At 45.1% G+C, this 13,514-nt stretch overlaps 34 non-coding genes across 34 annotated transcripts; 18 read left to right on the forward strand and 16 right to left on the reverse strand.

The window, feature by feature from the left end:
* The first annotated feature begins 63 nt into the window (after positions 1-63).
* Positions 64-145, forward strand: trnas-uga (transfer RNA serine (anticodon UGA)). Its single transcript has one exon. It is a non-coding gene; the product is annotated as a tRNA-Ser (tRNA).
* Positions 146-673: 528 nt separating this feature from the next.
* On the forward strand, positions 674-755 carry trnas-cga (transfer RNA serine (anticodon CGA)). Its single transcript has one exon. It is a non-coding gene; the product is annotated as a tRNA-Ser (tRNA).
* A 183-nt stretch (positions 756-938) lies between these two features.
* On the reverse strand, positions 939-1,010 carry trnad-guc (transfer RNA aspartic acid (anticodon GUC)). The gene has a single exon. It is a non-coding gene; the product is annotated as a tRNA-Asp (tRNA).
* A 325-nt stretch (positions 1,011-1,335) lies between these two features.
* trnas-cga (transfer RNA serine (anticodon CGA)) lies at positions 1,336-1,417 on the forward strand. The gene has a single exon. It is a non-coding gene; the product is annotated as a tRNA-Ser (tRNA).
* Positions 1,418-1,945: 528 nt separating this feature from the next.
* trnas-cga (transfer RNA serine (anticodon CGA)) lies at positions 1,946-2,027 on the forward strand. The gene has a single exon. It is a non-coding gene; the product is annotated as a tRNA-Ser (tRNA).
* A 183-nt stretch (positions 2,028-2,210) lies between these two features.
* Positions 2,211-2,282, reverse strand: trnad-guc (transfer RNA aspartic acid (anticodon GUC)). The gene has a single exon. It is a non-coding gene; the product is annotated as a tRNA-Asp (tRNA).
* Positions 2,283-2,607: 325 nt separating this feature from the next.
* Positions 2,608-2,689, forward strand: trnas-cga (transfer RNA serine (anticodon CGA)). The gene has a single exon. It is a non-coding gene; the product is annotated as a tRNA-Ser (tRNA).
* Positions 2,690-2,872: 183 nt separating this feature from the next.
* Positions 2,873-2,943, reverse strand: trnad-guc (transfer RNA aspartic acid (anticodon GUC)). The gene has a single exon. It is a non-coding gene; the product is annotated as a tRNA-Asp (tRNA).
* Positions 2,944-3,268: 325 nt separating this feature from the next.
* trnas-uga (transfer RNA serine (anticodon UGA)) lies at positions 3,269-3,350 on the forward strand. The gene has a single exon. It is a non-coding gene; the product is annotated as a tRNA-Ser (tRNA).
* A 183-nt stretch (positions 3,351-3,533) lies between these two features.
* On the reverse strand, positions 3,534-3,605 carry trnad-guc (transfer RNA aspartic acid (anticodon GUC)). The gene has a single exon. It is a non-coding gene; the product is annotated as a tRNA-Asp (tRNA).
* Positions 3,606-3,930: 325 nt separating this feature from the next.
* trnas-cga (transfer RNA serine (anticodon CGA)) lies at positions 3,931-4,012 on the forward strand. The gene has a single exon. It is a non-coding gene; the product is annotated as a tRNA-Ser (tRNA).
* Positions 4,013-4,195: 183 nt separating this feature from the next.
* On the reverse strand, positions 4,196-4,267 carry trnad-guc (transfer RNA aspartic acid (anticodon GUC)). Its single transcript has one exon. It is a non-coding gene; the product is annotated as a tRNA-Asp (tRNA).
* Positions 4,268-4,592: 325 nt separating this feature from the next.
* Positions 4,593-4,674, forward strand: trnas-cga (transfer RNA serine (anticodon CGA)). The gene has a single exon. It is a non-coding gene; the product is annotated as a tRNA-Ser (tRNA).
* Positions 4,675-4,857: 183 nt separating this feature from the next.
* Positions 4,858-4,929, reverse strand: trnad-guc (transfer RNA aspartic acid (anticodon GUC)). Its single transcript has one exon. It is a non-coding gene; the product is annotated as a tRNA-Asp (tRNA).
* Positions 4,930-5,254: 325 nt separating this feature from the next.
* Positions 5,255-5,336, forward strand: trnas-cga (transfer RNA serine (anticodon CGA)). The gene has a single exon. It is a non-coding gene; the product is annotated as a tRNA-Ser (tRNA).
* Positions 5,337-5,519: 183 nt separating this feature from the next.
* trnad-guc (transfer RNA aspartic acid (anticodon GUC)) lies at positions 5,520-5,591 on the reverse strand. The gene has a single exon. It is a non-coding gene; the product is annotated as a tRNA-Asp (tRNA).
* Positions 5,592-5,916: 325 nt separating this feature from the next.
* On the forward strand, positions 5,917-5,998 carry trnas-uga (transfer RNA serine (anticodon UGA)). The gene has a single exon. It is a non-coding gene; the product is annotated as a tRNA-Ser (tRNA).
* Positions 5,999-6,181: 183 nt separating this feature from the next.
* trnad-guc (transfer RNA aspartic acid (anticodon GUC)) lies at positions 6,182-6,253 on the reverse strand. The gene has a single exon. It is a non-coding gene; the product is annotated as a tRNA-Asp (tRNA).
* A 325-nt stretch (positions 6,254-6,578) lies between these two features.
* trnas-cga (transfer RNA serine (anticodon CGA)) lies at positions 6,579-6,660 on the forward strand. Its single transcript has one exon. It is a non-coding gene; the product is annotated as a tRNA-Ser (tRNA).
* A 183-nt stretch (positions 6,661-6,843) lies between these two features.
* On the reverse strand, positions 6,844-6,915 carry trnad-guc (transfer RNA aspartic acid (anticodon GUC)). Its single transcript has one exon. It is a non-coding gene; the product is annotated as a tRNA-Asp (tRNA).
* A 325-nt stretch (positions 6,916-7,240) lies between these two features.
* Positions 7,241-7,322, forward strand: trnas-cga (transfer RNA serine (anticodon CGA)). Its single transcript has one exon. It is a non-coding gene; the product is annotated as a tRNA-Ser (tRNA).
* A 183-nt stretch (positions 7,323-7,505) lies between these two features.
* On the reverse strand, positions 7,506-7,577 carry trnad-guc (transfer RNA aspartic acid (anticodon GUC)). The gene has a single exon. It is a non-coding gene; the product is annotated as a tRNA-Asp (tRNA).
* Positions 7,578-7,902: 325 nt separating this feature from the next.
* trnas-cga (transfer RNA serine (anticodon CGA)) lies at positions 7,903-7,984 on the forward strand. The gene has a single exon. It is a non-coding gene; the product is annotated as a tRNA-Ser (tRNA).
* Positions 7,985-8,167: 183 nt separating this feature from the next.
* Positions 8,168-8,239, reverse strand: trnad-guc (transfer RNA aspartic acid (anticodon GUC)). Its single transcript has one exon. It is a non-coding gene; the product is annotated as a tRNA-Asp (tRNA).
* Positions 8,240-8,564: 325 nt separating this feature from the next.
* trnas-cga (transfer RNA serine (anticodon CGA)) lies at positions 8,565-8,646 on the forward strand. Its single transcript has one exon. It is a non-coding gene; the product is annotated as a tRNA-Ser (tRNA).
* Positions 8,647-8,829: 183 nt separating this feature from the next.
* On the reverse strand, positions 8,830-8,900 carry trnad-guc (transfer RNA aspartic acid (anticodon GUC)). Its single transcript has one exon. It is a non-coding gene; the product is annotated as a tRNA-Asp (tRNA).
* A 325-nt stretch (positions 8,901-9,225) lies between these two features.
* Positions 9,226-9,307, forward strand: trnas-uga (transfer RNA serine (anticodon UGA)). The gene has a single exon. It is a non-coding gene; the product is annotated as a tRNA-Ser (tRNA).
* A 183-nt stretch (positions 9,308-9,490) lies between these two features.
* trnad-guc (transfer RNA aspartic acid (anticodon GUC)) lies at positions 9,491-9,562 on the reverse strand. The gene has a single exon. It is a non-coding gene; the product is annotated as a tRNA-Asp (tRNA).
* A 325-nt stretch (positions 9,563-9,887) lies between these two features.
* trnas-cga (transfer RNA serine (anticodon CGA)) lies at positions 9,888-9,969 on the forward strand. Its single transcript has one exon. It is a non-coding gene; the product is annotated as a tRNA-Ser (tRNA).
* A 183-nt stretch (positions 9,970-10,152) lies between these two features.
* Positions 10,153-10,224, reverse strand: trnad-guc (transfer RNA aspartic acid (anticodon GUC)). The gene has a single exon. It is a non-coding gene; the product is annotated as a tRNA-Asp (tRNA).
* A 325-nt stretch (positions 10,225-10,549) lies between these two features.
* Positions 10,550-10,631, forward strand: trnas-cga (transfer RNA serine (anticodon CGA)). Its single transcript has one exon. It is a non-coding gene; the product is annotated as a tRNA-Ser (tRNA).
* A 183-nt stretch (positions 10,632-10,814) lies between these two features.
* trnad-guc (transfer RNA aspartic acid (anticodon GUC)) lies at positions 10,815-10,886 on the reverse strand. The gene has a single exon. It is a non-coding gene; the product is annotated as a tRNA-Asp (tRNA).
* A 325-nt stretch (positions 10,887-11,211) lies between these two features.
* trnas-cga (transfer RNA serine (anticodon CGA)) lies at positions 11,212-11,293 on the forward strand. Its single transcript has one exon. It is a non-coding gene; the product is annotated as a tRNA-Ser (tRNA).
* Positions 11,294-11,476: 183 nt separating this feature from the next.
* On the reverse strand, positions 11,477-11,548 carry trnad-guc (transfer RNA aspartic acid (anticodon GUC)). Its single transcript has one exon. It is a non-coding gene; the product is annotated as a tRNA-Asp (tRNA).
* Between the last annotated feature and the right edge of the window lie 1,966 nt (positions 11,549-13,514).

Genomic DNA, 13,514 nt, shown 5'->3' on the forward strand with positions numbered 1-13,514 from the left:
CACTCCTCCTTGAGCTTGAGGAAGTCAAAGGAATTGATCTCGATTCTACTCCTACACATTTGGTCTGCAATGGCCGAGAGGTTAAGGCGTTGGACTTGAAATCCAATGGGGTTTCCCCGCGGAGGTTCGACTCCTGCTTGCAGCGTAGAGAAGAAAATGTTGTATCCCTTTTTGGATGTGTGGTAAAATAGAGTCTACTCTCCTCATGGTTGCCAGTTTTTAATATGCTTCTCATGCCATTTGTAAATTTGTGCTGTCAAACTGTAGCAGTCCAGTGGAAAGACTGTCTGGTCACTGGTTTCTCTGCCTTGTGCTTAAAAAGAAAGAACTCCCCGTCGGAGAATCGAACCCCGGTCTTCCGCGTGACAGGCGGAGAGTGAGGTGACTTGCACCTGTACCCTTGATTTTGAAAGTTGCATAAAAAAGATCTGCAATCAATAGATCAAACGCCACATCTCACTTTTGATTCACAGAATGCCACGCTTTTGAACACCTGATCACCTGGAGTTGATACCAGCTGGAAGTTAACAGTGTGTAGACTCTTATGGAGATTCATGTATTTGAATTTACTTCTTAAGCCATTGGCAACTCAGAATCAATGACATATGTGCACTCCTCCTTGAGCTTGAGGAAGTCAAAGGAATTGATCTCGATTCTACTCCTACACATTTGGGCTGCAATGGCCGAGAGGTTAAGGCGTTGGACTCGAAATCCAATGGGGTTTCCCCGCGCAGGTTCGACTCCTGCTTGCAGCGTAGAGAAGAAAATGTTGTATCCCTTTTTGGATGTGTGGTAAAATAGAGTCTACTCTCCTCATGGTTGCCAGTTTTGAATATGCTTCTCATGCCATTTGTAAATTTGTGCTGTCAAACTGTAGCAGTCCAGTGGAAAGACTGTCTGGTCACTGGTTTCTCTGCCTTGTGCTTAAAAAGAAAGAACTCCCCGTCGGGGAATCGAACCCCGGTCTTCCGCGTGACAGGCGGAGATACTATCCACTATACTAACGAGGACGTATGTTTTATCATGCAGTGATGCTGAGTGAGGTGACTTGCACCTGTACCCTTGATTTTGAAAGTTGCATTAAAAAGATCTGCAATCAATAGATCAAACGCCACATCTCACTTTTGATTCACAGAATGCCACGCTTTTGAACACCTGATCACCTGGAGTTGATACCAGCTTGAAGTTAACAGTGAGTAGACTCTTATGGAGATTCATGTATTTGAATTTACTTCTTAAGCCATTGGCAACTCAGAATCAATGACATCTGTGCACTCCTCCTTGAGCTTGAGGAAGTCAAAGGAATTGATCTCGATTCTACTCCTACACGTTTGGGCTGCAATGGCCGAGAGGTTAAGGCGTTGGACTCGAAATCCAATGGGGTTTCCCCGCGCAGGTTCGACTCCTGCTTGCAGCGTAGAGAAGAAAATGTTGTATCCCTTTTTGGATGTGTGGTAAAATAGAGTCTACTCTCCTCATGGTTGCCAGTTTTTAATATGCTTCTCATGCCATTTGTAAATTTGTGCTGTCAAACTGTAGCAGTCCAGTGGAAAGACTGTCTGGTCACTGGTTTCTCTGCCTTGTGCTTAAAAAGAAAGAACTCCCCGTCGGAGAATCGAACCCCGGTCTTCCGCGTGACAGGCGGAGAGTGAGGTGACTTGCACCTGTACCCTTGATTTTGAAAGTTGCATAAAAAAGATCTGCAATCAATAGATCAAACGCCACATCTCACTTTTGATTCACAGAATGCCACGCTTTTGAACACCTGATCACCTGGAGTTGATACCAGCTGGAAGTTAACAGTGTGTAGACTCTTATGGAGATTCATGTATTTGAATTTACTTCTTAAGCCATTGGCAACTCAGAATCAATGACATATGTGCACTCCTCCTTGAGCTTGAGGAAGTCAAAGGAATTGATCTCGATTCTACTCCTACACATTTGGGCTGCAATGGCCGAGAGGTTAAGGCGTTGGACTCGAAATCCAATGGGGTTTCCCCGCGCAGGTTCGACTCCTGCTTGCAGCGTAGAGAAGAAAATGTTGTATCCCTTTTTGGATGTGTGGTAAAATAGAGTCTACTCTCCTCATGGTTGCCAGTTTTGAATATGCTTCTCATGCCATTTGTAAATTTGTGCTGTCAAACTGTAGCAGTCCAGTGGAAAGACTGTCTGGTCACTGGTTTCTCTGCCTTGTGCTTAAAAAGAAAGAACTCCCCGTCGGGGAATCGAACCCCGGTCTTCCGCGTGACAGGCGGAGATACTATCCACTATACTAACGAGGACGTATGTTTTATCATGCAGTGATGCTGAGTGAGGTGACTTGCACCTGTACCCTTGATTTTGAAAGTTGCATTAAAAAGATCTGCAATCAATAGATCAAACGCCACATCTCACTTTTGATTCACAGAATGCCACGCTTTTGAACACCTGATCACCTGGAGTTGATACCAGCTTGAAGTTAACAGTGAGTAGACTCTTATGGAGATTCATGTATTTGAATTTACTTCTTAAGCCATTGGCAACTCAGAATCAATGACATCTGTGCACTCCTCCTTGAGCTTGAGGAAGTCAAAGGAATTGATCTCGATTCTACTCCTACACATTTGGGCTGCAATGGCCGAGAGGTTAAGGCGTTGGACTCGAAATCCAATGGGGTTTCCCCGCGCAGGTTCGACTCCTGCTTGCAGCGTAGAGAAGAAAATGTTGTATCCCTTTTTGGATGTGTGGTAAAATAGAGTCTACTCTCCTCATGGTTGCCAGTTTTGAATATGCTTCTCATGCCATTTGTAAATTTGTGCTGTCAAACTGTTGCAGTCCAGTGGAAAGACTGTCTGGTCACTGGTTTCTCTGCCTTGTGCTTAAAAAGAAAGAACTCCCCGTCGGGGAATCGAACCCCGGTTTCCGCGTGACAGGCGGAGATACTATCCACTATACTAACGAGGACGTATGTCTTATCATGCAGTGATGCTGAGTGAGGTGACTTGCACCTGTACCCTTGATTTTGAAAGTTGCATAAAAAAGATCTGCAATCAATAGATCAAACGCCACATCTCACTTTTGATTCACAGAATGCCACGCTTTTGAACACCTGATCACCTGGAGTTGATACCAGCTTGAAGTTAACAGTGAGTAGACTCTTATGGAGATTCATGTATTTGAATTTACTTCTTAAGCCATTGGCAACTCAGAATCAATGACATCTGTGCACTCCTCCTTGAGCTTGAGGAAGTCAAAGGAATTGATCTCGATTCTACTCCTACACATTTGGGCTGCAATGGCCGAGAGGTTAAGGCGTTGGACTTGAAATCCAATGGGGTTTCCCCGCGCAGGTTCGACTCCTGCTTGCAGCGTAGAGAAGAAAATGTTGTATCCCTTTTTGGATGTGTGGTAAAATAGAGTCTACTCTCCTCATGGTTGCCAGTTTTGAATATGCTTCTCATGCCATTTGTAAATGTGTGCTGTCAAACTGTAGCAGTCCAGTGGAAAGACTGTCTGGTCACTGGTTTCTCTGCCTTGTGCTTAAAAAGAAAGAACTCCCCGTCGGGGAATCGAACCCCGGTCTTCCGCGTGACAGGCGGAGATACTATCCACTATACTAACGAGGACGTATGTCTTATCATGCAGTGATGCTGAGTGAGGTGACTTGCACCTGTACCCTTGATTTTGAAAGTTGCATAAAAAAGATCTGCAATCAATAGATCAAACGCCACATCTCACTTTTGATTCACAGAATGCCACGCTTTTGAACACCTGATCACCTGGAGTTGATACCAGCTTGAAGTTAACAGTGAGTAGACTCTTATGGAGATTCATGTATTTGAATTTACTTCTTAAGCCATTGGCAACTCAGAATCAATGACATCTGTGCACTCCTCCTTGAGCTTGAGGAAGTCAAAGGAATTGATCTCGATTCTACTCCTACACATTTGGGCTGCAATGGCCGAGAGGTTAAGGCGTTGGACTCGAAATCCAATGGGGTTTCCCCGCGGAGGTTCGACTCCTGCTTGCAGCGTAGAGAAGAAAATGTTGTATCCCTTTTTGGATGTGTGGTAAAATAGAGTCTACTCTCCTCATGGTTGCCAGTTTTTAATATGCTTCTCATGCCATTTGTAAATTTGTGCTGTCAAACTGTAGCAGTCCAGTGGAAAGACTGTCTGGTCACTGGTTTCTCTGCCTTGTGCTTAAAAAGAAAGAACTCCCCGTCGGAGAATCGAACCCCGGTCTTCCGCGTGACAGGCGGAGATACTATCCACTATACTAACGAGGACGTATGTTTTATCATGCAGTGATGCTGAGTGAGGTGACTTGCACCTGTACCCTTGATTTTGAAAGTTGCATAAAAAAGATCTGCAATCAATAGATCAAACGCCACATCTCACTTTTGATTCACAGAATGCCACGCTTTTGAACACCTGATCACCTGGAGTTGATACCAGCTTGAAGTTAACAGTGAGTAGACTCTTATGGAGATTCATGTATTTGAATTTACTTCTTAAGCCATTGGCAACTCAGAATCAATGACATCTGTGCACTCCTCCTTGAGCTAGAGGAAGTCAAAGGAATTGATCTCGATTCTACTCCTACACATTTGGGCTGCAATGGCCGAGAGGTTAAGGCGTTGGACTCGAAATCCAATGGGGTTTCCCCGCGCAGGTTCGACTCCTGCTTGCAGCGTAGAGAAGAAAATATCATATCCCTTTTTGGATGTGTGGTAAAATAGAGTCTACTCTCCTCATGCTTGCCAGTTTTGAATATGCTTCTCATGCCATTTGTAAATTTGTGCTGTCAAACTGTAGCAGTCCAGTGGAAAGACTGTCTGGTCACTGGTTTCTCTGCCTTGTGCTTAAAAAGAAAGAACTCCCCGTCGGGGAATCGAACCCCGGTCTTCCGCGTGACAGGCGGAGATACTATCCACTATACTAACGAGGACGTATGTCTTATCATGCAGTGATGCTGAGTGAGGTGACTTGCACCTGTACCCTTGATTTTGAAAGTTGCATAAAAAAGATCTGCAATCAATAGATCAAACGCCACATCTCACTTTTGATTCACAGAATGCCACGCTTTTGAACACCTGATCACCTGGAGTTGATACCAGCTTGAAGTTAACAGTGAGTAGACTCTTATGGAGATTCATGTATTTGAATTTACTTCTTAAGCCATTGGCAACTCAGAATCAATGACATCTGTGCACTCCTCCTTGAGCTTGAGGAAGTCAAAGGAATTGATCTCGATTCCACTCCTACACATTTGGGCTGCAATGGCCGAGAGGTTAAGGCATTGGACTCGAAATCTAATGGGGTTTCCCCACGCAGGTTCGACTCCTGCTTGCAGCGTAGAGAAGAAAATGTTGTATCCCTTTTTGGATGTGTGGTAAAATAGAGTCTACTCTCCTCATGCTTGCCAGTTTTGAATATGCTTCTCATGCCATTTGTAAATTTGTGCTGTCAAACTGTAGCAGTCCAGTGGAAAGACTGTCTGGTCACTGGTTTCTCTGCCTTGTGCTTAAAAAGAAAGAACTCCCCGTCGGGGAATCGAACCCCGGTCTTCCGCGTGACAGGCGGAGACACTATCCACTATACTAACGAGGACGTATGTCTTATCATGCAGTGATGCTGAGTGAGGTGACTTGCACCTGTACCCTTGATTTTGAAAGTTGCATAAAAAAGATCTGCAATCAATAGATCAAACGCCACATCTCACTTTTGATTCACAGAATGCCACGCTTTTGAACACCTGATCACCTGGAGTTGATACCAGCTTGAAGTTAACAGTGAGTAGACTCTTATGGAGATTCATGTATTTGAATTTACTTCTTAAGCCATTGGCAACTCAGAATCAATGACATCTGTGCACTCCTCCTTGAGCTTGAGGAAGTCAAAGGAATTGATCTCGATTCTACTCCTACACATTTGGGCTGCAATGGCCGAGAGGTTAAGGCGTTGGACTTGAAATCCAATGGGGTTTCCCCGCGCAGGTTCGACTCCTGCTTGCAGCGTAGAGAAGAAAATGTTGTATCCCTTTTTGGATGTGTGGTAAAATAGAGTCTACTCTCCTCATGCTTGCCAGTTTTGAATATGCTTCTCATGCCATTTGTAAATTTGTGCTGTCAAACTGTAGCAGTCCAGTGGAAAGACTGTCTGGTCACTGGTTTCTCTGCCTTGTGCTTAAAAAGAAAGAACTCCCCGTCGGGGAATCGAACCCCGGTCTTCCGCGTGACAGGCGGAGATACTATCCACTATACTAACGAGGACGTATGTTTTATCATGCAGTGATGCTGAGTGAGGTGACTTGCACCTGTACCCTTGATTTTGAAAGTTGCATAAAAAAGATCTGCAATCAATAGATCAAACGCCACATCTCACTTTTGATTCACAGAATGCCACGCTTTTGAACACCTGATCACCTGGAGTTGATACCAGCTTGAAGTTAACAGTGAGTAGACTCTTATGGAGATTCATGTATTTGAATTTACTTCTTAAGCCATTGGCAACTCAGAATCAATGACATCTGTGCACTCCTCCTTGAGCTAGAGGAAGTCAAAGGAATTGATCTCGATTCTACTCCTACACATTTGGGCTGCAATGGCCGAGAGGTTAAGGCGTTGGACTCGAAATCCAATGGGGTTTCCCCGCGCAGGTTCGACTCCTGCTTGCAGCGTAGAGAAGAAAATATCATATCCCTTTTTGGATGTGTGGTAAAATAGAGTCTACTCTCCTCATGCTTGCCAGTTTTGAATATGCTTCTCATGCCATTTGTAAATTTGTGCTGTCAAACTGTAGCAGTCCAGTGGAAAGACTGTCTGGTCACTGGTTTCTCTGCCTTGTGCTTAAAAAGAAAGAACTCCCCGTCGGGGAATCGAACCCCGGTCTTCCGCGTGACAGGCGGAGATACTATCCACTATACTAACGAGGACGTATGTCTTATCATGCAGTGATGCTGAGTGAGGTGACTTGCACCTGTACCCTTGATTTTGAAAGTTGCATAAAAAAGATCTGCAATCAATAGATCAAACGCCACATCTCACTTTTGATTCACAGAATGCCACGCTTTTGAACACCTGATCACCTGGAGTTGATACCAGCTTGAAGTTAACAGTGAGTAGACTCTTATGGAGATTCATGTATTTGAATTTACTTCTTAAGCCATTGGCAACTCAGAATCAATGACATCTGTGCACTCCTCCTTGAGCTTGAGGAAGTCAAAGGAATTGATCTCGATTCCACTCCTACACATTTGGGCTGCAATGGCCGAGAGGTTAAGGCATTGGACTCGAAATCTAATGGGGTTTCCCCACGCAGGTTCGACTCCTGCTTGCAGCGTAGAGAAGAAAATGTTGTATCCCTTTTTGGATGTGTGGTAAAATAGAGTCTACTCTCCTCATGCTTGCCAGTTTTGAATATGCTTCTCATGCCATTTGTAAATTTGTGCTGTCAAACTGTAGCAGTCCAGTGGAAAGACTGTCTGGTCACTGGTTTCTCTGCCTTGTGCTTAAAAAGAAAGAACTCCCCGTCGGGGAATCGAACCCCAGTCTTCCGCGTGACAGGCGGAGATACTATCCACTATACTAACGAGGACATATGTCTTATCATGCAGTGATGCTGAGTGAGGTGACTTGCACCTGTACCCTTGATTTTGAAAGTTGCATAAGAAAGATCTGCAATCAATAGATCAAACGCCACATCTCACTTTTGATTCACAGAATGCCACGCTTTTGAACACCTGATCACCTGGAGTTGATACCAGCTGGAAGTTAACAGTGTGTAGACTCTTATGGAGATTCATGTATTTGAATTTACTTCTTAAGCCATTGGCAACTCAGAATCAATGACATATGTGCACTCCTCCTTGAGCTTGAGGAAGTCAAAGGAATTGATCTCGATTCTACTCCTACACATTTGGGCTGCAATGGCCGAGAGGTTAAGGCGTTGGACTCGAAATCCAATGGGGTTTCCCCGCGCAGGTTCGACTCCTGCTTGCAGCGTAGAGAAGAAAATGTTGTATCCCTTTTTGGATGTGTGGTAAAATAGAGTCTACTCTCCTCATGGTTGCCAGTTTTGAATATGCTTCTCATGCCATTTGTAAATTTGTGCTGTCAAACTGTAGCAGTCCAGTGGAAAGACTGTCTGGTCACTGGTTTCTCTGCCTTGTGCTTAAAAAGAAAGAACTCCCCGTCAGGGAATCGAACCCCGGTCTTCCGCGTGACAGGCGGAGATACTATCCACTATACTAACGAGGACGTATGTTTTATCATGCAGTGATGCTGAGTGAGGTGACTTGCACCTGTACCCTTGATTTTGAAAGTTGCATTAAAAAGATCTGCAATCAATAGATCAAACGCCACATCTCACTTTTGATTCACAGAATGCCACGCTTTTGAACACCTGATCACCTGGAGTTGATACCAGCTTGAAGTTAACAGTGAGTAGACTCTTATGGAGATTCATGTATTTGAATTTACTTCTTAAGCCATTGGCAACTCAGAATCAATGACATCTGTGCACTCCTCCTTGAGCTTGAGGAAGTCAAAGGAATTGATCTCGATTCTACTCCTACACATTTGGGCTGCAATGGCCGAGAGGTTAAGGCGTTGGACTCGAAATCCAATGGGGTTTCCCCGCGCAGGTTCGACTCCTGCTTGCAGCGTAGAGAAGAAAATGTTGTATCCCTTTTTGGATGTGTGGTAAAATAGAGTCTACTCTCCTCATGGTTGCCAGTTTTGAATATGCTTCTCATGCCATTTGTAAATTTGTGCTGTCAAACTGTTGCAGTCCAGTGGAAAGACTGTCTGGTCACTGGTTTCTCTGCCTTGTGCTTAAAAAGAAAGAACTCCCCGTCGGGGAATCGAACCCCGGTTTCCGCGTGACAGGCGGAGATACTATCCACTATACTAACGAGGACGTATGTCTTATCATGCAGTGATGCTGAGTGAGGTGACTTGCACCTGTACCCTTGATTTTGAAAGTTGCATAAAAAAGATCTGCAATCAATAGATCAAACGCCACATCTCACTTTTGATTCACAGAATGCCACGCTTTTGAACACCTGATCACCTGGAGTTGATACCAGCTTGAAGTTAACAGTGAGTAGACTCTTATGGAGATTCATGTATTTGAATTTACTTCTTAAGCCATTGGCAACTCAGAATCAATGACATCTGTGCACTCCTCCTTGAGCTTGAGGAAGTCAAAGGAATTGATCTCGATTCTACTCCTACACATTTGGGCTGCAATGGCCGAGAGGTTAAGGCGTTGGACTTGAAATCCAATGGGGTTTCCCCGCGCAGGTTCGACTCCTGCTTGCAGCGTAGAGAAGAAAATGTTGTATCCCTTTTTGGATGTGTGGTAAAATAGAGTCTACTCTCCTCATGCTTGCCAGTTTTGAATATGCTTCTCATGCCATTTGTAAATTTGTGCTGTCAAACTGTAGCAGTCCAGTGGAAAGACTGTCTGGTCACTGGTTTCTCTGCCTTGTGCTTAAAAAGAAAGAACTCCCCGTCGGGGAATCGAACCCCGGTCTTCCGCGTGACAGGCGGAGATACTATCCACTATACTAACGAGGACGTATGTTTTATCATGCAGTGATGCTGAGTGAGGTGACTTGCACCTGTACCCTTGATTTTGAAAGTTGCATAAAAAAGATCTGCAATCAATAGATCAAACGCCACATCTCACTTTTGATTCACAGAATGCCACGCTTTTGAACACCTGATCACCTGGAGTTGATACCAGCTTGAAGTTAACAGTGAGTAGACTCTTATGGAGATTCATGTATTTGAATTTACTTCTTAAGCCATTGGCAACTCAGAATCAATGACATCTGTGCACTCCTCCTTGAGCTTGAGGAAGTCAAAGGAATTGATCTCGATTCCACTCCTACACATTTGGGCTGCAATGGCCGAGAGGTTAAGGCATTGGACTCGAAATCTAATGGGGTTTCCCCACGCAGGTTCGACTCCTGCTTGCAGCGTAGAGAAGAAAATGTTGTATCCCTTTTTGGATGTGTGGTAAAATAGAGTCTACTCTCCTCATGCTTGCCAGTTTTGAATATGCTTCTCATGCCATTTGTAAATTTGTGCTGTCAAACTGTAGCAGTCCAGTGGAAAGACTGTTTGGTCACTGGTTTCTCTGCCTTGTGCTTAAAAAGAAAGAACTCCCCGTCGGGGAATCGAACCCCGGTCTTCCGCGTGACAGGCGGAGATACTATCCACTATACTAACGAGGACATATGTCTTATCATGCAGTGATGCTGAGTGAGGTGACTTGCACCTGTACCCTTGATTTTGAAAGTTGCATAAGAAAGATCTGCAATCAATAGATCAAACGCCACATCTCACTTTTGATTCACAGAATGCCACGCTTTTGAACACCTGATCACCTGGAGTTGATACCAGCTTGAAGTTAACAGTGAGTAGACTCTTATGGAGATTCATGTATTTGAATTTACTTCTTAAGCCATTGGCAACTCAGAATCAATGACATCTGTGCACTCCTCCTTGAGCTTGAGGAAGTCAAAGGAATTGATCTCGATTCTACTCCTACACATTTGGGCTGCAATGGCCGAGAGGTTAAGGCGTTGGACTCGAAATCCAATGGGGTTTCCCCGCGCAGGTTCGACTCCTGCTTGCAGCGTAGAGAAGAAAATGTTGTATCCCTTTTTGGATGTGTGGTAAAATAGAGTCTACTCTCCTCATGCTTGCCAGTTTTGAATATGCTTCTCATGCCATTTGTAAATTTGTGCTGTCAAACTGTAGCAGTCCAGTGGAAAGACTGTCTGGTCACTGGTTTCTCTGCCTTGTGCTTAAAAAGAAAGAACTCCCCGTCGGGGAATCGAACCCCGGTCTTCCGCGTGACAGGCGGAGATACTATCCACTATACTAACGAGGACGTATGTCTTATCATGCAGTGATGCTGAGTGAGGTGACTTGCACCTGTACCCTTGATTTTGAAAGTTGCATAAAAAAGATCTGCAATCAATAGATCAAACGCCACATCTCACTTTTGATTCACAGAATGCCACGCTTTTGAACACCTGATCACCTGGAGTTGATACCAGCTGGAAGTTAACAGTGAGTAGACTCTTATGGAGATTCATGTATTTGAATTTACTTCTTAAGCCATTGGCAACTCAGAATCAATGACATCTGTGCACTCCTCCTTGAGCTTGAGGAAGTCAAAGGAATTGATCTCGATTCTACTCCTACACATTTGGGCTGCAATGGCCGAGAGGTTAAGGCGTTGGACTCGAAATCCAATGGGGTTTCCCCGCGCAGGTTCGACTCCTGCTTGCAGCGTAGAGAAGAAAATGTTGTATCCCTTTTTGGATGTGTGGTAAAATAGAGTCTACTCTCCTCATGGTTGCCAGTTTTGAATATGCTTCTCATGCCATTTGTAAATTTGTGCTGTCAAACTGTAGCAGTCCAGTGGAAAGACTGTCTGGTCACTGGTTTCTCTGCCTTGTGCTTAAAAAGAAAGAACTCCCCGTCGGGGAATCGAACCCCGGTCTTCCGCGTGACAGGCGGAGACACTATCCACTATACTAACGAGGACGTATGTCTTATCATGCAGTGATGCTGAGTGAGGTGACTTGCACCTGTACCCTTGATTTTGAAAGTTGCATAAAAAAGATCTGCAATCAATAGATCAAACGCCACATCTCACTTTTGATTCACAGAATGCCACGCTTTTGAACACCTGATCACCTGGAGTTGATACCAGCTTGAAGTTAACAGTGAGTAGACTCTTATGGAGATTCATGTATTTGAATTTACTTCTTAAGCCATTGGCAACTCAGAATCAATGACATCTGTGCACTCCTCCTTGAGCTTGAGTAAGTAAACGTAGTGGGGTTTTGGGATTTTGATGAACTAAATAAATTGCCATTGTACGCAATAGTGGGGCAATGGGATTGTAACCCGAATTTGGATCCCAATTGCCGTTTAACTAAATTGCCGAATGGACACCTTTGTGATTTCCTTACTGACCACACTGGTAAGTCAATAGGGGCTTCGTGGACGCCTGTAGGGGCGCCCTCGCGCTGTCCGTGGACCACGCCCGATACCGGCCACTGATCCGAAGTCAGTTTTAAGTCGTGGCACGTGGCATAATGGGCAAGCTGGCAAGGGATCCCACTTCCAATTTATTCAATGTGTTGGCATGCTATTCAAATAGATTGCAAGTGGGAGGTTTCAACACACCTCCCCCAAACCCCACCCACATCCCATTTCTAGTTTATACCATGTGTTTGCTTGGTATTGAAATAGATTGCAATTGGGATGTTGGCCACCACCCACCCCAGGTGGGCGTGTACAAGTTCAGGAATTAAAGGTAGGGGCACAGGAAGAGAACCGAAGGTCGTAGGGGTCCGAAACTTGGTGGGGGGGTAGTGTGGGACCCCCTAAACAACATATTGAAGCCCCGCCCCCAAAAGTGGGCGTGGCCGGAAGTAGATGTTCCCATGGTCCGATTGGCTCGAGACTTGATAGGGGAGTAGTGTGGGACCCCCTAAACAACATATTGAAGCCCCGCCCCCAAAAGTGGGCGTGGCCGGAAGTAGGTGTTCCCATAGGCCGATCGGCTTGAGACTTGGTAGGGGAGTAGTGTGGGGCCCCTAAAACAACATATTTAAGCCCCGCCCCCAAAAGTGGGCGTGGCCGGAAGTAGGTGTTCCCATGGGCCAATCAGCTCGAAACTTTGCAGGGGAGTTATGTTAGGGACCCCAAACAACATACTAAAAGCTCGTGTCCGTAAGTGGGCGGGAAGTCAAAAAACGAACCAGGAAGTGGAACAGGAAGTGACTTTCCCGAGGTCGGAGGGTCATGAAATTTCATAAGGGATGTCTGAGAGGGCTTTGGAACAACATACTGTAAGCACGGAGCCCTAGGTCATACCGTTTGGGCGTGGCTAAGTTTTAAAGGTGTTTTTTTTCTAACACAGAACAGTCACAAGCATACATTTGGGGCCGCTGAAGGGCCAAAATTTGACGTAAAGGTCCCAAAATCGGTCGGGGTCATGTATGTTATGGCCTAAAAGAGGATCCCAAGGCCCAAGTCCGTAGCTCAAAGCGTTGGCGTATGGCAACAAAAAAGATATTGCACTGTAGGGAGAGGCCTAAAGTTTAAACGCAAATTTTCATACATTTGGAGCCGCTGAGGGGCCAAAATTTGACGTAGGGGTCACAAAATCGGTCGAGGTCATGTATGTTATGGCCTAAAAGAGGATCCCAAGGCCCAAGTCCGTAGCTCGAAGCGTTGGCGTATGGCAGCAAAAAAGATATTGCACTGTAGGGAGAGGCCTAAAGTTTAAACGCATATTTTCATACATTTGGGGCCGCTGAGGGGCCAAAATTTAACCTAGGGGTCCCAAAATCGGTCGAGGTCGTCTCTGTGATGGCCCGATGGAGGATCCCGAGTTGCAAGTCCGTAGCTCAAAGCGTTGGCGTATGGCAGCCTAAAAGATATTGCGCTGTAGTCGTAGGCCAAAGGTCAAACAGAAATGTACATACATTTGGGGCCG

The sequence above is a fragment of the Brachyhypopomus gauderio genome, unplaced genomic scaffold (genome assembly GCF_052324685.1).
Source record: "Brachyhypopomus gauderio isolate BG-103 unplaced genomic scaffold, BGAUD_0.2 sc80, whole genome shotgun sequence".
NCBI lineage: Eukaryota > Metazoa > Chordata > Actinopteri > Gymnotiformes > Hypopomidae > Brachyhypopomus > Brachyhypopomus gauderio.